The 24,571-nt window shown below is 46.0% G+C and overlaps 1 long non-coding RNA gene across 1 annotated transcript in view; it reads left to right on the top strand.

The window, feature by feature from the left end:
- LOC132593856 (uncharacterized) overlaps positions 1-24,285 on the top strand; it is a 60,165-nt gene extending 35,880 nt beyond the window's left edge. The window contains exons 3-4 of the long non-coding RNA XR_009559797.2: positions 22,632-22,746; positions 23,894-24,285. This is a non-coding gene — a long non-coding RNA (uncharacterized lncRNA). The remainder of the gene's footprint in view (positions 1-22,631; positions 22,747-23,893) is intronic.
- The last annotated feature ends 286 nt before the right edge of the window (positions 24,286-24,571 follow it).

Raw genomic sequence — 24,571 nt, 5'->3', positions numbered from 1 at the left:
TCCTTACCAAAGTTCCTTGGCATCCAGCCTGTGTCTCACGGTGATTTGAGCCGTGAACTTCTTTGTACACGGATGTAGCCGTAGTAACTATTCCTCCAGTAACAAGAGAATAGCTACTTTCTATTTTCCCCAGAGTCATTTAATAGCTTCAGACCATCTTCAACTACATTTCTGCAAGCTTTAGCCAGCAGGAGACACATGAAAGGAAAAGAATTTGGCCTGCTCTGATCTCTATTGCTTGATAACAGGAGAAAGAAAGAATCAGTAATTTTAAAAATTATTTTTCTAATCGAATGTTAATTATATAAGCGATACAAGGGCATTTTAAACAATTCCAAAAAAGTAAAACATAATAGATCAATGCCCATACCCTTCCTACTTCCTGATCCTGAAAGTAACTCTCTTATCAATTTGATATGATTTTTTGTTTGGTTTTTTTTGCGGTACGCGCGCCTCTCACCGTTGTGGCCTCTCCTGTTGCCAAGCACAGGCTCCGGATGCGCAGGCGCAGCGGCCATGGCTCACGGGCCCAGACGCTCCGCGACATGTGGGATCTTCCCGGACCGGGGCACGAACCCATGTCCCCTGCATCGGCAGGCGGAGTCTCAACAACTGCGCCACCAGGGAAGCCCTGATATGTTTGGGTTTTTTTCAGATCTTTTATGCATTTACATGCATGCGTCCTCAGAGAGAATGCATAGTATGGTTAAACGATGTAGTGTTGCTTCGTGTGGGTTTTTTTAAACACATAAACTTAATGGTATGATAGAAAAGGTTCTGTAATGTCCCTTTGTATCTTATTTTTTAACAGCACCCTCTAATCCCTACACCTCCTGAGACCTTTACTACTTTTAGTAGCACTTTCTCCTGTTCAAAGCGTTAGGGTTTAAAATGTCTTCATATTTTATGTGATGGAGTTTGCATTTCTGTTTCTTATTCTCCTTTCAACTTTGAGACCGTTTCTGGATGAATGAAAGGAAATACCTAACTTTATTACATTTTCCCCACACCAGACATCTTTTGTATATAGAAAATAGTCTGTATAGTTTGAGTGTGTTAGGTTACAGCCCTCATCTAGTATAGTTTTTGCTATAAGGTGAAGAATATTTTTACCGCATCTTATAGTTGGTTATTACTAAGATACAGAAAAGCTATTTATTTGATTGTATTACTATTGTAAACTTGAAGTTTAAAGGTTAATGCTAAATGGGGCTTGAGGACTAGATAGTGGTAATTGTAAGGAATGTGTTATTGCACAACACATAATGCATCAATGTTACTTTCCTGATTTTGATAGGTATTTTACAGTTGTGTAGGTATCGTTTGTAAGAACTACATAATGAAACGCTTCGGGGGTGATGGAGTATCGTGACCTCAAGTTACTCTCAGATGGCGCAGGAAAAATGCTCATTGCTCTGATTCTCGCAATCTTTACGTAGGTTTAAGGTTTCTTTTATTTTAAAGAATAATTGGAGATGCCTGCTGCTACGGGAGTGAAAACTCAAACAGAGGCTAGGAATGAAAGTCTTTAGCCGAGAGGTTCTGAATGTAGCTGCAATGTTGGCCAATTCGGAAAAGTGGCACCGGCGGCCGGCAACGAGTGGCTCACTGACTTCCCTCCATCTACACAAAACCGCCTACACAGCACCGCTGTCCACACAAGGCTGTCGGCCTCAGGCAGCTGCGTGCTCCTCCTTGTAACGTCACGGCCTCCCATCTCCTTTCGTGGCTGCTTTTTCCTTTGACGTTTTGGAGGTTTTAATCCTGGCTCAGCTGCTGCCAGGTAAGATTATCGTGTCTCGGTCTCAGCTAAACTTTTGAAAAAACTGTTTACAAATGTTCTTCCAGGGCAGGGGCTGGACAAGTCACTTTTGGAGCCCCTTCCAGTTCTGTGATTCTGGACGTAAAAACTAGGCAATGAGCAGAGAGCGCCCGGGGACATCGTTCTGGTCAGCTGCCCGCCCCGCCCCCTCCACCTGCTCTGAGCCAGGAGCTGGGGAGAGAGCCCCACGCCTCAACCGACTCAGCTTTCCGGGCAGTGGGTTTAAAGGAAACCCTTAAATAGCAGCAGCTGTTGCTTTTCTCAGGGAAGTTTCTGGAAACATGTGTGCTTGGTTCAGGTCACACTTGGGGATTCTCTTTAGGACGACTCTACTAAGAAATAGGAAGCGTCGATCTCCTAAAGCAGTGTAGTCACAGCTCAGAAGTTTATGTCATTCACACACACTGAATAGACAGATGGACGATGACCAGGACGTACACGAAAATAGAACCTTGGCCCGTAACCTGCAGCAGTGGCCCAACACCAGCCCCCTGTCTGCAAACGGCCAGTCGGGAAGCCAGCCTGCTGTGCAGCAGACCCGCCGGAGCCGGACAACCACATCCTGTGACACCAGGAGGCTAAACTCTGGGACAATCAGCCCCCAGTGGCCTGGACTTGATCAGTAAGTGACAGCTGCCCTCACTGTTGCTCCTGCTGGAAACGTAGGACCAACTAGAGGCTACCGAAGCTGCTCTTGGAACCCAGCACCTCCCCCACCTCAGATTAGCTCCCCGAGCTCTCTGGGTGCCCTCCAAGGGCGTGGGGATGACCACCTGTGTGACAGTCCCTAGAGCTTCTCCCAGGGCATAGGTGAGGTCCACCCCAGCTTCCTAAGGCACCTGTCCTAAAAGGCCCCGGGGAGAGCTGAGGAACGGAGGCGGGGTGTAGGAGGCCCCCCGGAAGGGCACCCTGTGCCAGGCCTTGGCACCTGTCTCCTCGCTTAAATCTCCCAACGGCTCTACGAGACAGCACTTGTCATCACTTTACAGGCAGGAAAACCGAGGCGAAGGGGAGTTAAGTCGTCCCAGTCGGCGGGGAGAAGAGGCGGGAGAAGGGGAGAAGCTGCAGCGCCGGCGCTTCCGCCACCCTCGGGCGCGTCCCCCCATCACACCTTTGTGGCCTGAGCTCCCAACCTGTGCCGCTCACCCACCACCAGGGCTCAGCCAGAAATCGGGACCCCCATCAGAAGGGACAGTTGTATCTGCTGGACATCAGAGGCCGACGCCCAGGGCCCTCCGCTCACATGGCCAGGAAACCAAAGGAGAGAGCAAGGCGAGAGGCAGAGCCCGAGGCCTGCGGACTCCACGGCTAACCGTGCACCTGTGCTCACAGGTGAGCGGCTGAGAGGGCGTGGGATGGAGTTCACCTCCTCCTTCCTCCCAAACGCTCTTGCCGTGACTCCAGCCTCAGAGGCCCGAGCGAAGGCCCGCAGCAGAACACGAGCCCGCGGGCTGGCGCCATGCGCCCCCTACAGACAACTGGCCGCCACGGGGACTAGGCCAGGATTAAAGTGCAATATTGTTCTCCCAAATGTTACTAGATGTTTGGAATTACTCACAGGTGTGGAACAAGTTACCTAGAAAGCATATAGAAGTAGGAATTCTAAGTTTAATTTTTAAAAACTGGCGTGTAAAAAAATATCTTTTAATATTTATTCATTCTTCTCCCTTCAAAGTACAGGTTGAAAAAAGAAACTATGGTAATAGGGCTTTTTAAAGCCTAGGAGTAGAGTTTGTAAGAAGCAATTTTAATTCAAATGTTATATAATCATCTACTTAATGACCTTTTTTAAAAATTTCTATCCTTTTTCTTATTCCAGTTAATAGCCTAAAAGTTAAATACAGTTATGAATTTTTCTATTAAAAAATAAAAACTCAATTCATCACAGGCAAGAAAGAAAGACAATATTACTTCTCATGAATCTATTTCAAAGACTGGCTTGTCATCCTAGCTAATTACCCAGAGTTCATTCAGTTATTCACTCTTTCCCATCTTCCTTAAACAAGGCGTTGCCTTGAGTTTTCATTTTAGTCACACAGGCAGACAGTTAACTAGGACGCAAATTTTTTAAGCGATTGGAATCTCGACGGTGGTAAGTGTGGCATCGCGGGGCCAGAACCGGTGGGTGAGTCTCGGACACTGCGCGGGGCCTCCCTCCTTTGGGAAGAGGTGCCTTTTGTGATAAAGCACACTTGGAGTAACTTTAAACGTAAATCACGGTCCCAGCAAGTTTTTCTGTAGATACAGACAAGATTATTCTAAAGGTATGTGGAAAGGACAAGGAACTAAGTAAGTGACTAAACAACCCAGCCTATTCAACTTCTAGACTTCTTAGGTAGAGATAGTGATGAGGACAGCCCCCTCTGGCAGGGGACGGACATATGTAGCAGAGCAAGCCCAATGGAGAGTCGAGGAATACTCCCACGTGAAGAGCCCCCCGAAACATCGGTAGGCATCCGGACATCCGGAGGCAAAAAACAAACCCAAAACCAACAAAAACTAAGCCGAAGTCCCAAACCTTGTATGAAAATTCACTCAAAGTATAAAACAGAAAACTCTAAAACTTTCAGGGAAAAGAGCACATAGAAGATATTTGGGATCAAAAGATAGGCAAAGAGTTCTTAGACTTGACATCACATGCACAATCTACAAAACGAAAAATTGACAAATTGGACTTCATCAAAATTAGACGTTTGTTTTATGAAAAACCCTGTTCAAAGGATAGAGATAAGCTACAGAGTGGAAGAAGAAAATATTTGCAAAGCACATATATAGCAAAGAATTAAGTAGAACATATAGAGGACCCTCAAAACTCAACAGTAAAAAAGCAATCCAATTAAAAAATGAGCAAAGGATGGCAAATAAACACGTGGAAAGATGTTCAAAAATCATTAGTCTCTGTAGAAGATGCAAATTAAAACCACATGAGATATTACAACACACCTGTTAGAATAGCTAAGATTAAAAAATAGTGACATTACTGGAGCTTCCCTGGTGGCGCAGTGGTTGAGAGTCCGCCTGCCGATGCAGGGGGCGCGGGTTCGTGCCCCGGTCCGGGAAGATCCCACGTGCCGCGAAGCGGCTGGGCCCGTGAGCCATGGCCGCTGAGCCTGCGCGTCCGGAGCCTGTGTTCCGCAGCGGGAGGGGCCACAGCGGTGAGGGGCCCACGTACCGCAAAAAAAAAAAATAATAATAGTGACATTACTAAATGCTGGTGAGGAAGCAGAAAAACTGGACCACTCAGACATACATTGCTGCTGGGAATTTTAAAAGGTACCGCCAGGGAAAACATGTGCAAGTCATATATCTGATAAGGGATGTGTATCCAAAAAAATAAAGAACTCATACAACTCAAAAATAAAGAGGCAAATAACCCCTCTAAAAATGGGCAAAATATCTGAATAGACATTTCTCCAAACAAGATCCACAAATGGCCAGTAAGCACCTGAAAAGATGTTCAACATCTTGAGCCATTTGGGAAATGCAGATCAGAGCCACAGTGAGGTACTGTACCACTTCACACCCACTGGGACGGCTATCACCAAAAAGACGAATAGTAACCCATTGGCGGGGATGTGGAAAAATCGGAACCCTTGTGCACCACGAGTGGGAATGTAAAATAGTGCAGCTGCTTTGGAGAACAGTTTGGCAGCTCCTCAAAATGTTAAACAGCTATACGATCAGCAATTCCACTCCTAGGTACAGACCCAGGAGAACTGAAACACACACACACACACACCCAGAATGCGTACACTAATGTTCACAGCAGCATTATTCATAACAGACAAAAAATGCAAATAGCCCAAATGTCATCAGCTTATGGATGGATAGACACGGCTGGTCCCTCCATACAAAGGAATGTTGTTCAGCCAGAAGAAGGAGTGAAGTACTGACACCTGCTGCATCCTAGATGAGCCTTGACAGCATGATGCTAAGTGAAGGAAGTCAGGCCCAGAAGGTCACCTACTGCATGATTTCCTTTACATGAAATGGACAGAATAGAGACATTATCATGGAGACAGAGAGCAGGTGAGTGGTAGCTAGGGGCTGGGGGCAGTGGGGAGTGGAGAGTGACTGCTAATGAGTGTGAGGCTTCTTGGAGGGGGGATGAAAATCTTCTGAAATTAGATAGTGGTGATGGCGCACAACTTGATGAATAGTAAACTTTACAAGAGTGAGCTTCACAGCATATGACTTATACTTTAATAAAGATAGATGGATACAGCTACACAGATGCTAGACAGAGCCACTCCGGAAAATGCCTTGGTAGTTTCTTTAAAAAACTAAACATGCAACTACCATGTGACCCAGAAATTTCACTCCTGGGCAGTTACCACAGAGAAATGAATATGTGTGTCTACAAGAAAACCCGTACACCAGTGTTTATAACAACTTTATTCAGAATAGCCCTAAATTGCAATCAACCCAGGTATCCTCCAAACGTTAAATACCGGGCTGATCCGCGTCACGGAAGGGTCATCAGTAATCGACAGGAACGAGCTACCAGCGCACACAGCTAGCCGGGTGAAATGTTCCGAGAGCGATGCTTAGTGAACAAACCCAATCCCAAAAGGTTACACGCCGCGTGATTCCATTTATCAAGTGTTCCCGAAACAACAAAAGTACAGCAATGGAGAACGATGAATGACTGCTGGGGATTAAGGGGAGGATGGGCAGGAGGGAGGCGGGCGTGTCTATGAGGGTCATGTGGTCCGTGGAAATAATTACAGACAGGACAGATACAGACCCTGGCCCCCTGGAGCTAAAGAAAATCCACTGCCACCTAATTTGAATGATTATAACTGCTCGAGAAATGCACAAAGCAACTGAAAGGAAGAGCAAGGGAGGAAACCACAGTGAGCTGGTGTCTAGCCTACTGGCTTCTAAATGGAACTGTGTGCGTTTGCACTAAGTGCCGAAACCAACGTGTGGGGCGTGGTAGGCCTTCCACCAACATGTGCCGCTGAGCAAATCAATGCTTGTTTAATGAATTCCAGAGTCACAATGTCACACGTGCAAAAGAAACTGATTATTCTCAATGGGGCTCTACTATAAAAAGATTATTAGTTAAGCAAATTGTCATTAATCAGAAGGAACACTTTCTTTATAAGGAATCCAGCCTAACTCGGTGGTTATGGCATTGGAATATAAGACAGGAATTATCCTTGTAAATACAACCTACTGGTCCCTGAATTAGTCAAAATCTGTACAAATAAAACTTGGATTCAATACATTCATTGTGAAGAATTATGCCCCCAAAGAAAGATGACACCAAGAAAGATGAGAAATTGAAAGTAATGACAAAGGAACCCAAAAGGATGGATGGGGGCCAATGAAAGTTACTTCTGAAAATGAAAGTTATCGTCTAATTCTGTTTGACTTTCGAGGAAAGCCAAAGAAAATTTATATCTAGCAATAAGTTTTAATATCTGGCAAGTTCTTCAGAGTCTGAAACACTCGAAGTTCAGGGTAGAAATGGGGCAGCTGGGAATGTGTTCAGATCCACGGTCAACTCCAGCTATCAGGAAGCAACTATGCGGGGAAGGTCTGGGATTATTATCACCCAGTCTCACATTTAATGCAGCAGAACTGGTGTTTGCGTTTTTCTCTTGTAAGCAGCATCTGTGGTCCAAGGGTGAACAATGACACGGCCTTGAAGGGAAGAAACCTGGAAACCGGAAACCAACAGATTGACGGGGTAGAGACCAGACCTCAGACACCAACACAGAAGAAAGAAAATGAATGTCACCTGAATTCTTCTGACAGGAATAGGTGTGCTCCCTTCCTGTGAAACTCTGAAAAGTCACCCACAGTGGGGAAGCCTCTGTGTGTGTGTGTGTGTGTGTGTGTGTGTGTGTGTGTGTGTGTACATGTGCAGAGGATCATATTTGGAAAGGTACAAGAGAGTCAAAAATCCAGGCCGGAGATGGACTTTGGAATCCATTCCATATAATGGGACTTTTAACTGGAAATGTTTACCTTTGAACTTTCCCTATATTTTTATATTGTATCTGTTTCCTATAGGAAGGGAAAAGAGGCTAGCACCACGTGCAGATCTGTGGTTGAAACTGACTCCCCCAGAGGGTCACTGGAGTAACTCCCCTCGGGGTCCCCAGCGAGCGCAGGAGTGAAGGCCTCGTCCTGACCCTGCTCCCGGCCACAGTGACCTCTCCAAAGCAGGGCTCAGCTCATTGCCCCTTCCTGTCCTTTAATCCCAGACTCCCACCCAGCTCTGCTCTGCCTCCGCTTTACTGGTGAAATGCCCAGGAGGGCCTGAGCGCAGGTTCCTGCTGCAACACAGATGGGTCTTTCTGGGGGTTCAGAATGAGCCTGTTGGCTTACATGAGGCTCTGCCCCTTCCCAAAATCTTAGTGATGCCAGAGCCATATCTGTCAGACATCCTGCTGGTGACGTCCAGCAATCCCCAACCAGCAGAAGCAGAAGGGGGGTCCTGGGGGAACACTGGGCTCCCCTGTGATTCCATGGGCAGGGCAGGCTGATGGGTGGCTGGACCCTGGTCCCAGGCGCTCGGGGCGTGTCCCCGCCACTCCGCTCTCTCACGGAGCTGTGTCATTTCTCCCCTGGGACAGGGACCACTCCCTGGCTTTCCTTCTAAGATGGTCTGATGCTCTGGTCCAGGCGGGTCCTTGCTGAGAACCCTAATAAAGGCCCAAGTTGGTCAGGAGGAGGCCAGGGCTCGGGTTATCTGCCCATCACTATGGAAAAGGAAGAAAGTGCCTTCAGTGCAGATCAAGGACCTTTACAAGAAAAGAGAGAGGGGCAGCGAGGGGACTGCTCTGAAGCCCCCTGGGCCGCCACACTTGCACCCCATCTCTCCAGCCTCCCCTGGAAGCTCACTTCAGGGCAGATGCAGAGAGTGATTTCCAGAATGGTCCTTACCCCAGGGCCAGCCCTACATCCGGACAGTTAACAGCCCCATTCATCAAGGCGAGGGAAACAGAGACTATCTTCCTACACATGAACTGTCATCCTGGCTAAGCCATCCATCCGTTCACTGGCAAATATGGAGTCATGTGTTGTATTATCTTCATCTTCTGGGTGAAATGGTGGCCCTGCCCTCCCGGGGCCGCGCGGGGCACCTGCCTCCAGAGATGGCTCAGCCTGCAGTGGGCTCTCCCCTCCCCACCCCAGCACGGAGCCCCCCGCTCCCCGAAGCCGCTGCCGACTCTGACTGGTGAGACCCTGCTCGGGGGTGACAGGCTGCCTGACCCTCTGCAGTCAGCGCCCCCATCTTCCAGGCCCACAGCCCCTCCTGAGTGAGCCCCTCGACCCGGCCTGGCCCGGGCTCCTGTCGGAAGCGACTCCACAACCCACGACTCGGCCTGATTACCTGATGGCTCCTAAGTCAAAGGGCATTTCTGTCCCCAAATCTAGAGTGGCGTTTTCTAGAGTGGCTTCTACTGAGGAGTCACCTCTGGAGAAATGCTTCAGATAAATTAAAAGCAGGCTCCAAGGTCAAAAAGCTTCGGGCAGTTTCTCCGGGAGATACACGATACATCGTCATTTCTGGGAAGCTCTGCAGTACAGAAACCTGCTTCAAAATCCTGATTGTACGAATCTTTAAACTGAAGTTAAACGTATATCCTAAGAAGTTCCGACCCTCGCCCTGGGTCCATCTCTGCACAGCCAGCGCCCCTGATGCCCCTTTTCTTCTACGGGGACTCTGCACCCAAAGGAATCGGACGTGGGTAAAAACTGAGAGGACGCATCACGCAAGCGGCAAGGGGGGCGTTCCCTCTGGATCTGCACCGGAAGTTGCACACGGTCTGATGTCTTGGTTTCACTGATTCAATAATTCATATAGTGAAGCACGAACTCTGCCAACCCCCAGCCCCCGAACCTGGCAAGTGAACTATGTCTCTTCATAGACAATCAGGAAAGAACCAACACATCGGAAAGATAATCGCTTTTAATTTTCTAAGTTTTCACTTACGCAACATGATAAAGGCAGATATGACTCGATATGACATTTTTACAAAAAATGTCCCCCCAGCATCTGGGCACTAGTATATAAATATTTACAATGAAAAAATAGGCAAGGAGAAAGGAAATCTTCATGGTTCAAGACAATTTCTTTCCAATGCTTCTAAGAATCTTGAAAATAAAATACTTCATTACCTTTCTTAGTCATCCATATTTACATGTTGATTCAGCTGATGGTTCAAGAAATCTAGGCTTAAGGATGTTTTGTTCTATATCACTCCTGCTCTTTTTCTACACAGTTTCTGAAGTTATCTAAAACAGTTAATTGTGAAAGTGTAGACCTTGAAAGAAGAGAAAAAAGAATAAATTATGTAAACATGGTGCATTAAGCTACAAGGTTCTCACACAGGTAACAGTTGATAAACTTGACTACCAAGATGATAAAATGCTCTCTATTTTCCTATGTATTTCAGTTTAATTTTATATTACCAAAAAAGCCTTCTGAAGAGGATGCCGAGGAAACAGCAACGATGTTACCATCCTAACTGATGAGTATCCATCACCCTAATTTTCTCTAAAAGAAACCGTGGTTTTTTTCAAAAAGTGACAAATATGAATTATATCACGGAGAGCTTAAAAGCCTCAACAAAGTGTGGTATCTTTTAAATATGAAGACTTTAAAAAATAAATTTGAATAGTGCAAGCCAGCCTCTTTAACGTAGTGATATTACGAATATATTCAACTCCAACGTAGGAAAGCACGACTCTGCCGCCGCCCGACGCCGGGCTGTCGAGGTTGCCAGGATCGAGGGCAGCAGGCGGTCCTCGAGGATGCGATGCGAGCGTTTCCATGACGACGCCTCCAGCGGTACCTGCCGCCCTGAGGCAGGGCCGGGGCCTCACGTGTGGGAGCTGCGCCGGCCCCTGGCGCCCAGGGACACGCGGAGCCGCGGCTCCCGGGCGCGGTAATGCTCATTGAAATCCAGCCTGAAGCTCAGGAAGCGCAGGCTCTCATCAGGGCTGGTCGTCAGCAACACCAGGAACTGCTGCACGATGCCCTGGAGAGACGCAGGGGACACACGCCCATCTCAGGTCCAGGAAGGAGCTGCCCACACAACCGCCCCGCCTTTAACCCCCTCCGGGGTTATTTCCACCAACACCCACCCTAGCGGCTGTTCCTGGGACAAGAGTTCACCCAGTCAAGGGCAGCCCCACGGGGAAGAGATGCTCATTTCCACAAATGCAAATTCACAACAGTAATTTCATGGAAAAGAACTAACCAACAGATTTTTCCTTTTTGCCGTTAAGTTCTATAAGAATTAGCAAAACAGCAAATCAACTGGTGGGAAAACATTCCTATTTTTTTAATTTTTTTTTTTTTTTTTTTTTGCGGTACGCGGGCCTCTCACTGTTGTGGCCTCTCCTGTTGCGGAGCACAGGATCCGGACGCGCAAGCTCAGCGGCCATGGCTCCGCGGCCTGTGGGATCTTCCCGGACCGGGGCACGAACCCGCGTCCCCTGCATCGGCAGGCGGACTCTCAACCACTGCGCCAGCAGGGAAGCCCCTATTTTTAAAATTTTGAATAGATAACTTCAGTGTGACACTTTTCATTTTTCACATGAGTTATGAAAGAGTATTTAATCATAAAGCCCTGACGGGAGGACAAATTGAGAACACCAGGAACAGACACGTGATGTAAACCATGGCTCGGAGTCCCAGTGCCTTTGCGAGCTTTGGACTGTGGTTGCCCCCGAGGGCGGGCAGAGTGCGGCCACATCACCTCCTTACAGGGTTCATAGACCATGTGTTGTGATGCCTTGATACAGAAGAATAACATTCAATGGCATGAAATAATCTTCATTAACTACTTCAATTTTAAAATAATACAGCTTACTCTGCACAGCATGATCTTATTTTATTAAAAATGTTATAGACCCAGAAAAAAGGAGGGCGTATACAAAAATACGAACAGAGATTACCTGTGATGTCATGGAATTTGGGGTGAATTAAAATTTTTCTTTTTTATTTCTATTATATTTGAAAATTTCTAAAATGCACAGTATCTTAAAATTAGGGGAAAAAGTTATTTTAAATCAAGTAAGTCAAACATAGTAACTCATAGTGCCAGAGAACCATGGTATCAATTTTCTTTTAATTAACATGATTTTCCCACAATTGAAATGAACAAGACAAGGGCAGCCAAGAAAAAGAGAGTTATTTTCTTTCATAGAAATCTATTCCCAAGGGTAAATATTTAAGAAAACAAATGTTTTAAAGTAAGGCTCAATTATAAAGACACTTTGATCAAAACAATGATTACATGGATTAAAAATGTTTAGAAAATGGAGTCTTACATCTTAACTTTAGAGTACCAGTGGACTAAGTGTTGCATTCCGGGTCCATCAACCCAGGCCTTTCTTTAACAATTTTGTTAGCTGCAACTGAATCCAAAATTTAGGTACCATTTTCTGATCTTCAGCAGACTGGCCCTGTGCACATCTAAGTCACCTTCAGCACGTCAACCTCTCCAAGCTGAGACCAACTCTATGACCTTAGAAGTCACAGGACACTTGCTCCAAATGGATCTAGTAGTCTACTTGTTTTCTTTCAAGTTTCCTTAAAACATGACTCAAAAAATAGCCTTTCATTTTCTTGGCCTCATGGTCAATTCTCTGAAACTATCTAATACTGTCTCCATGATGTGAGATTAAAAAAAAAAAACAACCCAAGTTAACATAAAATTACTGGTTGGTACAGAAATCAGTATTATGATTACCCTACATTTAAAATTACTACTGAAATCTAGGGAGTTAACACAGAACCATAAAAAACACCACACTGAACTACACAGCACATCACACAGGACTTTATTCACGTTCTAATGAAACCGCTGTCTTCACCACATCCCTCCTAGAAAACAACCTGCGACATAAGATGCTTTTCAAATTTATCAAAATTAGTTTTGCTGTACAACCACGGAATTCCCTAGACACCTGCTCAGCAGGGAGACGATTCACAGGGTGAGCTGAAGGATGCAGGAAGGCCCAGCCTGCCCTATCACTTCCCCCAGGGCCGGGCCGTACAGAGTCACTCTCTCCTCTTAGTTGATGTAAATCCGAAGGAAAGACAATGCTTAAGGTCGTATCCCCACGACACCACCATTGAAATAGAAACACCTTGCAAGTAAAGGGAGAGAGAGAAACTCTGCCTCTTTCATCTTTTCCCTTTGGCCTAAAATGGTCTGAGTTCCAGAGACACAGAGAACTTAGCCTGAGAAGTCGAGGTGAATATGAGGTGGCCTCCCCATTTGGGACAATGGGGCAGATGTTTAGGGCAATGCAGCAGGCTAGCTCTCACTCACCATCACTCCTGGGACACACACGGGGCGTGTCAGGACTGATTCTACTAAAATGTGTACGGATCTCGTGAATGGACCCTCCCATGAGGCCACAGGCTCCTGGCTATAACCAAGCATACAGCCACACAAGCCTACATCTGAACATCTTCACACATTAGCCTGCCCTAAAACAGTCCGTAGGAAACAGGACTTGGGTAGGGGAACTCATCCTGTCAGTAATGTTTAAGCACCTTCCATGGTGAAGGGCCTGAGTTGGGGGCCGGAAGAGCAACAAATCTATCTAACACGGTACCCACTCCCAGGAGCCCCAGGAGATGCAGTGGACACATGAATCGTGGCAATAAGACGAGGTGATGGGCACTGTGAAAGCTAAATATCGCGGAGGTTCAGAGAAAGGACCTGATTGCAAATAGGAAAGTCACTCTTCCTTCACTCCCCAAATGACGTACTTCATGCTGACATTGTTCTGTGTCCTCGGTGGCATACAGAGGTGAGCAACTCAGGAACAGTCCCTGTCCTGTGAAGCTTCTGTTGAGAGGGGAGAGAGACCCACACATAAACAAAGGATGCACTCAGCACTACCCAGGGATATGCTTTAGTAAATCAGGTGGAAAGTACACAGAGAGAGTGGGGAGAAGCCACTTTAGATGGGTCAATTCATCCAGAAATGTTCTGAAGGTGTGTGTGTCTGTGCACATGTGTGTGTGTTTGTGTGTGTGTGTGTACGTGCACAGTGGCAGGTGCTATGTGTGTTCAGCCAAAACTAATGATGTCCAGTTCTTACATTCGATCTTTTAAGTAAGAACTGGATGTTATCAACTATGTACCATCAACCTACTTTATCAGTGGGCATATGGATAAACGTCAAAACTTTTATGACCACAGGGAAGAGATTTTTACATTTACTTTCAATTAATGTATCTAATCTTAGAGAGCAATTAAAATTATTAAATTATTAGTTGATGTTCTTTTTTAAAATTGTAACTACTGGGTGTACATTCGTTTTTAATTTTTAAACATATAACTAATGACTGCTTTGAGGAATAAAAAAAATACTGGAATGAGGTTATCATCCCTTTAGTATTAAATGAAAACATTTCTGATAGAAACCAAACATTTTATAGTGCAACATGAATGATCTAAAATGTTACCTCACCACCACGCTAAGCCTCATCATTCTGTCATCTTCACTGAACAGAGTAGATGAATTGAATGTATAGTTTTTATCTGCTCTTCATTTAAACAGGAGATCTGGTTTCTACCGACAACACACTAATTTATCCTGATAATGGGAATGCAGCCAGATTTTTATCAGTATGAACAAGAAAATTTAATTTTTTAATATATAAAGTCTCAGGCATTCAGTCACCTTTAGAAGTTATGAAAGCATCACTTCATCCGAGGGCAAAGCAGCACTCAATCACCCCACTGGCAAACATCTAGAAGCAAACACCGAGAGACCTGGGCACACTTTAGGATATAATTAATCTTGCGAAAAATATAGCTACGGAGGAAAAGAATCAAGGTCAGAATATAATTGCAATATGCTTTTATTTTACTGATGCACTTTCCACTCAAGGTTCTTTAATTTTCACCACTATGTCAAACACAGAAAGAAGTGAGGGAAAAATAAAGCATAATTGAACCATGATTTCTCATGAAGTGCTGGACGAACGCCAAGGTCTTCCTGCTAAGAACAGAAATAAAGAGGGTAATTTCCTCAGCAAGCAACTTATCTTCTAAGACCAGATCCATTCATTCAGACCACAAAGGACCCCAACTTCAACGGGTCAACAGGCAGGCCGCCACCAAGAGACCCGCCTCTGGCCACGCGGAGAGAAGCCGGAGGCTCTGGACCAGGGGAAGGCCCTGGAGCCGACCAGGCAGCCTGGCAGACGACAGCTTTCAGGGGCGGGCGTCAAAGTGCCGAAGCGTAAGACAGGTACACGGTCAACCTTTAAATCCAGTAATTCCCAGCAAAAGTGTAAGCGGAACAAAGTAAGGAGAGGGCTGAAGGCGTCCACAGAGATAGTCCAAAAAGCAGCCCCTGCATTCTCTCTAGTTAGTGCCCCGACCTTCCGATCCAAGGATGCAGGTTTGGGAACCTCAGCAGAGCGTTTCAGCTAACATTGGAAGCAAGTGAGAATTTTCTAATTGGGAAGCAGGCATGCTTATCCTAACTGTGCCCTTCTCTTTGCCCCTGTGTGAAGCTCAGATCCTTTATAGCTCTCGCTAGTTGATCCAAAAACCTCTCCACCCTCCCATCCACTTAACACTGAGCGCACCTGTTCTCACCCACAGGACGCAGACTTCTTTACCTCCGTCAGTTTGTGGGGCTAAAAGCCCTGTTAGCCACAAAGAAGCGTTAGGATATGGTTTCCCTGGGTATTTAATAACAAATGATAGAAAATATAGCTTTCTTATATAGTATTGCTTTTCCTACCAAAACTATCTGGAAACCTCTTCCCAAACATTGCAAGCACTTTCTACACTAATTGTTCAGGACATCTGTGAGTTCTTACAGGGGTCTCTTCTTGCCTGCCTTTGCATTTCAACCTAATACAAGATAAAATAAAAGCTGCATGCCAGTCCCCGCACCACTGGACTAAAGGATCATATCTTTTTAACAATTAAAAGTAAAATCCCAACTGGTGGACGCAGAGGCAGTTTTAATGACGCCACAGAAAGAGCAAAGCTCAGAGGCCACCTGGAAGTTTTCTTTCAGATAAAAGGACTGAAAACTCATCCTTGGGCTGCAAGTCAGTCAAACCCAGAGGCAGCCACGGTGGGACACTGAGAGTCGCTCTGCAGCAGGAGGGGAAGAGAAAAGCCTCCGGGGAACCAGGTAAACATGGGCGTTTCAAAGAGCTTCCTGGAAGGACCACAGGATGAAGCCACGTTACACAGGAAGTGAGCTCTGCAGAGCCGCCAACAAAGACCGACAGGGGCTGCACGCAGGGAAGTTACTGAGGAGGAGTGGACGGCGGGCCAGAGAAAGCAGGTCCAGGAGCCCCGCCAGGCAGACAGGGGCAGACATGGCCCCGGCCCCACTCTGGTCACATCCGCCAGTGAAGCCATCTGGCCCTGGACTCTTCTTTTCTGGAAAGGTTTTTAGAGCACTGATTTATTCTCTTTACTTGTTATAGGTCTATTTAGATTTTCTATTTCCCATGAGTCACTTTGATAGTTTGTGTTTCTAGGAGCTCTCTCAGGTTCAGGGCTTGGGGCCGGCAAACAAAACTGACAAAAGACAGGTTAACCAGAGAAAAGACATACAAATTCTACTAATATTTTTAAGTTAACATGCACGAGGGCTTTGCAAAAAGGAAGTTAAAAAAAATCACAGAAGTGGTTAGAATTGGGAGCTTCTATATCTTTTGAACAAAGAGTGATAAATTGTGAAAAAGTGACCAGGAGGTATATGGGGAACTAACGGAAGACAGGGGTTACTTCAGCAAGACCTGTTTGTGCAGACTCGTCTCACGGTGGCTCTGTCTCTGGTGACAGGGCTGCTTCCCTCTGTCCTGGTCCATGATGGGGCGGGGAGTTATGCCACCTTCACCAAGGGAGACTTATGCCCTGCTTTTAGGCAGAAAACGGGAGGGCAGAGAAATTTTCCTGTGTATGACGATTCTCAATTGCCTTGAATCGAAATCATTGTTGTGCCAAAGTGGCACATTTGGGGGCAGCAAAATATGGGCCCTTTCAGCATCTTTCTACTCCTGCCTAAAACTTCAGCCTCTTTATACTTAAACGATGGGATTGACCAACGCTCTGCTAAGCTTTCGGCATGAATTTGATCTCAGAATAAAATTATCCCTCGACTCCTCATCCAGGTGGAAATTGTATGACCTTCCCTCTCCACTTTCTTAATGGTTCCTTCACCACAAAACTTCAGCTGAATGACTTGGCCATCCATAAGATTTGGAATTAGATGTACCGAGCGTAAATCAATAGAAAGGAAATCAAAACTAAAAGGCCAGAATTATTTTTGCAGCTCACTTTGTGCAAAGCAGCTTTGCATCGACCCTCTGGACCACTTGAAGACTCCAGAACAACTCTGCGCTCCCGCTTCAGGCCACTAATGTAATGAAGCTACTTCTATGAGCAGACATTAATGACAAGGTCTATTAAAATGGGATTATTTGGCCTATTTACCTCCAAGAACTACTAGATAAAAAAATTAGAAAATTCGGGCTTCCCTGGTGGCACAGTGGTTGGGAGTCCGCCTGCCGATGCAGGGGACGCGGGTTCGTGCCCCGGTCCAGGAGGATCCCACATGCCGCAGAGCGGCTGGGCCCGTGAGCCGTGGCCGCTGAGCCTGCGCGTCCGGGGCCTGTGCTCTGCAACGGGAGAGGCCACAACGGTGAGAGGCCCGCGCACCGCAAAAAAAAAAAAAATTAGAAAATTCAAAATTGGTTTTAAGTGTTTGATTTCAACTTGAAAAAGATTCATTTGTGACCATGTCTCAGCTTCCTCTCTCTGCTCCAGGTCATCACATTACTGTGATGTGATTTTTAAATGCATGATTTTCTCATTTAGCCACAAAGATGTACAAGAAAGAATTGGGTTAACATAGGAAATGTTTCTGGCCAGATATTAGAAGGTTTATACCTGACCCTGGTGATTGTGCCGCTAGTGCTAATTAGTACCTAATTCTTCCAACGCTTTTCTTCTTTTTTCCTTTATTTTGAAGCTGCCTCAAAATGTGTTCTATGTATTATATTCAATTTTGCAGAAAAAAACAATTTGTTCAGTTTTTATTGCCTTTTTTTCCGTTAACGGGAAGAGACCGATTCAAAACAGAATCTGAAAACCTCACATTGAACTTGGCCAACACACTGGCACTAACTTGGGCAAGTCTTGGCTTTCTTAAACTGCTTGGCAATTTTATGCCACTAGTTTCAAAGCTGAGCTTCTTAGCTGATTAGCTGCTGAGAACAAAAGGGAGGGATCAGAGGCTCTGATGTCTTGTGATTAGAAATATGTAACCAGTCTGATTTCCTTAACAGCAACACTGAAACACGATCCTCTCAGATAATGCAGCCCATGTGGAGACAAAGAAGATGAATGAATGAACAGATGAACGAATGGATGGATGGATGGATGGATACAGCGGTGTTCTCAGGGGTCCCCTTACTCAGGCAAATCCTCCCTGCTGCTTCCTCAGCAGAGGTGGCATTTCCCCTGGGCATTTCACCTTTCTCACCCACGCTTAGAATTCCCTGTAGAGGGGTCCTGGGAATGCAGAGCTATTTTGGCCCATTGAGGTCAAGGTTGGGGTCCCCAAATGCAGCGCCTGGCACCACCAGCAGCCTCGGGCTGGGCAGTCGCAGGGCTGGTCTGCTCGGACTCGCCTCCCGTGGACCCTCCCCAGGTAGTAAAGGCCACTGGCCACGGCCCACGTGGCCTCCGTGCAAGACCCAGGTCCCTTCCTGCCTTTACAGCATCCACATAACCAGTCCCTACAGTTAATCCGTGAAGCATCAGAACTTGGTGACTGACACAGTTCATCTTTCCCAGCAACTCTGTTTAAAGCTTTCTGAGGACAAAAGTAAGAAGACAATTACACAGATTGCGGAGACCAGAGAAAGAGCAGGAGAAAGAGAAGCTCGGAGAGACACAACCACAGTGGAAAGTGCACAGCTCAGCAGTTAACAGGGCAGCATCCCAGCTGATAGGACGACAGCCCAGCACCTGAGCGCACGCACGCGCCTGATTAAACACCGCAACACACACCCGGAAGAAGCCTGTAAGCTGGGACACGTCTTTGCCAGAAGCAGCGTGTTAACCGCTGCTCGTGCACTTCTCCAACTGCAGTCCTTTAATTCTTTCATTTAGAGAACAGTTTACATTATAATAGCCAGCATCACTTCTGTTTTAAAACAATTGATTATATGGCTGTTGCCAAATTATGGACCCACTGGACATTTTCATAAGTGAAAACACCTGCAAATGTGCTTTGAGAGCTGTATTTAATTGATGAATCTGGTGACCTACAGGCATACTGTCCAGTGGTTGAAGGGTAGCAGAACATGCCACTTACGGAGAAGGATTATTTTGAGCTGAAGACGATCAAGAATCCGCAGATGCAGGAAGAGCTCTCCGGCCTCTCCTTAAGTCCCTAAAGTCAGGGCATAAATCTTCCTCTGTGAAGGTAACTCTCTCCCCCATACCAGGAAGAGGACAGCACTCTTATCGTGGGAGGTAGAGAATCATACTGGAGACTTCACCATAAAAACCCTTATCTAGGAACCTCCCCGGTGGTCCAGTGGTTACGACTTTGCCTTCCAATGCAGGGGGTGTGGGTTTGATCTCTTGTCGGGGAGCTAAGATCCTACATGCCTCACAGCCAAAAAAACAAAACATAAAAAAGCAGCAATATTGTAACACATTCAATAAAGATTTTAAAAATGGTCCACATCCAAAAAAATCTTAAAACGAACAAGCCGTCATCTTCCATTCATTCCGCCCTGTACCAATATTTCCCAGTTGCTTCTCCATGATTTATCATCCCCTGATGTCCAAACGCCCTTTCCTTTGTTAAAATGGTATCTAAGCCCCCAAGGCTAACTGCTTCCCTGAGTATTGCTCCTTTTCTGTGGTCTCCCGTGCACATAAATATTGATAAAAATTGCATACCTTTCCTCCTGTTAGTCTGTCTTTTGATAGTTTAATTTGCAGGTCTTAGTGACATTTCCTAAGAGGGTTGAGGAAACGTTTTTTCCTCCCCAACAGTTTTGGCATGGGCTGGGACTTCTCTGGCAAAGTAAGAATCCCGGATTCCTGCTCAGAGTCTGGTCGAGTGTGGGTGACAAGAGCCACCCTTTGTCTTTTCCTTTCCAAATCTGGATCAGAAGAAGAACACGTCTGTGGTAATTAGTCCTTGGAGTGTAATGTCTTATGAATTCGGGTTTCAGCACTCTTGTTATTGCTATTTTCCCTCCCAAGGAGAGCCATCGTTTTCCTTAATCTCTGTCTTTTGTGTCGTTTGTCGTAAGAAGGAGAATCATAGGGAAGGACACAGACATAGGTCCTGGAAGCAGGCTCACAGGCCAGCGAGTTTACGGTTTTCGCCACACCAGCACCTGTTTGGATAGACTTTGCTGCGATTCACAAGCAGAAGCAGCTTCTCCTTCCCTCTCGTTTAGTGTATTGAGAGCTCGGCTGGAATCCCGCGAGAGGACGCTCTCTCTGGTTTTCCACCTGCGGGGGGGCACAGGCCGTCAGGGCTGCCCCTGCAGCAGATGAGCCATCAGCTGGGCCTCAGGACGCCGGGCGCACAGCAGCAATTTCTGTCCAACGGTGCCCGCTCTCAGGGGTGTTCATCTAAACTCAGTTCTCAGCCCTGGTCGCCTTGTTGCCTCTTCCCTCCTTCCCTTGTCAGCCCTGCAAGTACCATCTCAGTGCTGCTGGCCCAGCATCACAGACTAGCTGGCCCTTCTCACTTCTGTGGCCGACCAGAGACAGGCGATTTCACAAACACCATTCTCACTGCCTGTCCTGAAAGAAAGAAGGTCGCTCTTTGGGAGGGACCTGGATCATGGGGCCCGCATCTCCTGCAGCCTCTGTGAGGACACCTCTTGCGTCCAGGATTAAGCCATCAGAAGGCTCGCCGGTTTTGAGTCCCATTTTGGAACAGGTATCTCTGGAGGTCTTAAATTATCAATGGCTAGAGGACATACTTGGAATTGGAAAAGCTTTTATATTTAAAAAGATTTTTTAGTGACAGCTCGCCCTAAAACAAATGTTCTATTGGTCCCTATGGCTCAGACTGAAAGAAGAACACACACACAAAAAAGCCTTAGCGCTGGGCTTCCCCGGTGGCGCAGTGGTTAAGAATCCTCCTGCCAATGCAGGGGACATGGGTTCGAGTCCTGGTCCGGGAAGATCCCACATGCCGCGGAGCGGCTGGGCCCGTGAGCCATGGCCGCTGAGCCTGCGCGTCCGGAGCCTGTGCTCCGCAACGGGAGAGGCCACAACAGTGAGAGGGCTGCGTACTGCAAAAAAAAAAAAAAGTGATGCTTAGTCTTCCTTCGGTTATATTTATACGGATAAAAGTTTGTTTCAGAAATTGTGTGAAGTTCCTAGAAATTTGTCAATATCCTTGCTTTCCATGGTATGTCCTAATATAATGTTATCAGTCATTCCAGTTATCTTAACATGTTGTACTCCGCAGGAACAACCAGATTACCTTGTCAATTGCAAACTCTCATCACATCTCTAACTGTGGTCATTTTAAGCCTTTTGTCATTCACAGGCCGCTAGTTTTGACTCTGATATTTTCCCAAATGCTCTTGCAATCAACTACAGGCCAAAGTTCTTCATCTTGAACAAAAAAGCACCATCCTTTAGACTTGTGGGAAGGACAGGTACTCTGGGAGTACAGGCTCCTAGGGACCTTTGCTTAAATAACTTTAAGATCATACCATTGGACTGGGTAAAAATCTTCAGAACTAATGGAGAATCTGACAGATTCATAAAACTGCTAACCCAAGATCAAGCAGAACAAGAATCAATTATGTGGGACTAAATGAATCGATGAACAGTGGTTATGATTTTTATGGCTTTTTTTGTTTGAAACTGCAGGTTCTTTAATGTTTTGTTTTTCCAGATTTAAGGAAACCTTTTCCTCTTGTCTCTTAAGCTATCTATACCTTACAGCAATTTGATGAAGTATACCTTTGTAAAGAGAGTTGAATCATTTATCTTTTCTTTCTACCTGATCTCTCCAGAATTTGAAACTCTTCGTGGGTATTCTTATTTTCATGGCAATCTGGTTATTTGCATAAGGTCAGCAAGAATGTGTTCTCCTGGGACTTCCCTGGTGGTCCAGTGGTTAAGACTCTGAGCTTCCAATGCAGGGGCCGTGGGTTCCATCCCTTGTTGGGGAACTAAGATCCCACCTGCTGCCTGGCATGACCAAAAAATATTTTTTAAATTAAGAAAGAAAGAATCTGTTCTCCTTGTAACAGGACACAGTAGGAATTACTGGTTATATTACAAAGCATCGACTGGATGTAGTATTTGAGAATGTACACTGTAGTGTAAGTGACTGACATTAAGGTTTTTGATTGTCATGTAAGCGCATGACACTGAGATTTTCATTGCCAAGGCATCCACTTCAAAGACATTCATCTCAAATAAACATATTACCAGCCATATGACACAGTCACTAGCTAAACAACTAGATAAGGGGCCAGGCCATCCCGCCCATCAAGTGTCCCTACTAAAAAGTCCCGCGTAACCTGGATAGCTGACCATTTGAGTGACCTGCTTCTCCCGTCCTGTGTCCTGATTCCTATGTTTCAATTCACCAAGAAAGAGTGAACTCAGGAAACCCCAAGCACTCCACCCTTGGACCCTAACAAAGGCAGAGCCCCAGGTTCACATGTGCTCAGTCTCTCTCCCTTTCTACCCACAACCTCACTGCGCGGTCCTAGGGGGACCACGTGTGGCCATGTACCCACCAGGACCTGCGAGCAATAAACTTTGTCTTTTTAAAGTTCCTTCATGGATTCTGCTGAAGTGCATCTTGCGATCATAATAAGAACCACAAGGACCGGTCCAGCTGCAACATCGGTTCCAGTCGGGAAACCATCTGTGGGGTCCTTGCCACAGGTAATATGGGCTCAGGTGAGCGCCCCAGGCACTTCTAGCCAAGAGCGTCACTTTCAGTACGCTGAGACTGATGCAAGCTATACACGCGATCAGATGTAGCCGGACGGCTCTAAGGGACTGAGGCTCATTTTATGGAGCCAATACAGATCCTTGGAAAACAAGCCTTGTGAGTTTCTTACAGGGTTTCCAGCAACTTTACCAGGTGAGTCACTTCCTCGCAGGCCCAGGAAACTCAGAAGGTTTGGAGGACATCTAGAAGAAAGGATTCACCCAAATTATAGATATTGCAGGCAAAACTGAATGGTGACCCTTGGCTTCGCTTGCTAGCCTCAAGAGACTTTTAACAGCCCAATCGGAGATCCCTTGTGAAAAGTTCCAGGGAGGTAAACTCAAAATCCCTGTTCTTGCTGTATTTCTGCAAGGAATCGGGCCAATTTTAATGAGACTAGTCTTATCTTGCAAACAAATTAGCCTTCCTTTGATTTTCTTTGATAGACACGGGGGTGATTATAGAAAGAAAAATTATGTTTCAGTGGAAAACTATAGCACACCCCTGTGGGTATTAACTGCTATTACTTTACTGTCTTTAAGGTTTTGTTACCTACCTGTAAACTGGACTAAACACATATATAAAATCACTATGCTGTACACCTTAAACTTATACAACGTTCTATGTCAGTTATATCTCAACAGAGCTGGAAAAAATAAAAACTGGACTGGATCCCAAATTCCTCTCGTTTCCTCCGATATCTGGCTACAACTTTCCAAACTAATGCTTCCAATTTTTTCCCATCCCTCAAACTTGAATCACTAAAATAAAAACGGCCCTTTTCCTAAAGCTCCGCCAGCTGAAGCTGGACCATTTGATAAAAACTTCAGAGAATTCACCACAGCAGCTCACGTGTGGACAACCTCCATGCCTGTTTCTCTGTGGGCCACTCAGTTCAAGTTCGCCAGAGTATCTGATGACATCATCAGAGACATTCACACTGCAAACCAGGAAAATCTGTCAGGGCTGCCTGCCTTCCCTCCATCTAAAGATGCTTTGAGCCCAACATCTAGAATCTTCTCCAGTGACTGTCCTCTGGACGCGAATTTAAAGCTTATTCTAACCGTTAGCCTTTCTCGGTTTGTTTTGTTTCCACAGACATGCGCAGGGCTGAGGGACTGTGTCATCGTGCAGGGGACAATCTATTCTGGACTATGAGTCTTCTTGGGAAAGTTCCAGATGGGAGAATGATGGGGCTCGGGAAATGCTAACGGCACCATGGCGTTTCGCATAGCTTAAGCTGAGGAATTTGAGGAAAAGGCAGAAGCTTTTTTTTTCTGAGCTCCTCTCTACCCTCCCTCCCTGAAACAGGGCCCACCCCATACCCAGAAGAAAGGAGCATCCTCATCTCTGAAGACAAATGGACCCCAAGAAGAATCCCAACGAACAGGACTTGCTGAGTCTCCCTGTTCATGACACTTAACCTCCCACCCCTTGACCTTCCACATTCCTCCACGACTCTCCATTCTTCATCAAACACAGCATGAAAACACTCAGGTCCAACTGTTTCTTCGGACCTTCATTTCCTTGCGAAGGTTTCCATTTCATGTAAAATATATTGAATAAATGTGTATGCTGTCTTTGTCAGTTTAACTTTCAGACCCAAGGGGGTGGAAGAGACCTTTTTCCTCGCCCCCAAGAGCCATAGTAGCATCTTAAAAAGATGGCCTGTGGTCAGAATTTCACTGTGCACATGCATCTTCCAGGGCTCTGGTGAAGATGCAGATTCTGATTCAGGAGATCTGAGCTGGGTCCCAGGCTCTGCATTTCTAACAA

This window comes from Globicephala melas, chromosome 18, assembly GCF_963455315.2.
Source record: "Globicephala melas chromosome 18, mGloMel1.2, whole genome shotgun sequence".
In the NCBI taxonomy this organism is placed as follows: domain Eukaryota; kingdom Metazoa; phylum Chordata; class Mammalia; order Artiodactyla; family Delphinidae; genus Globicephala; species Globicephala melas.
Note: the sequence above shows the minus strand (reverse complement) of the source record. Positions and strands in the feature narration are given on the sequence as shown.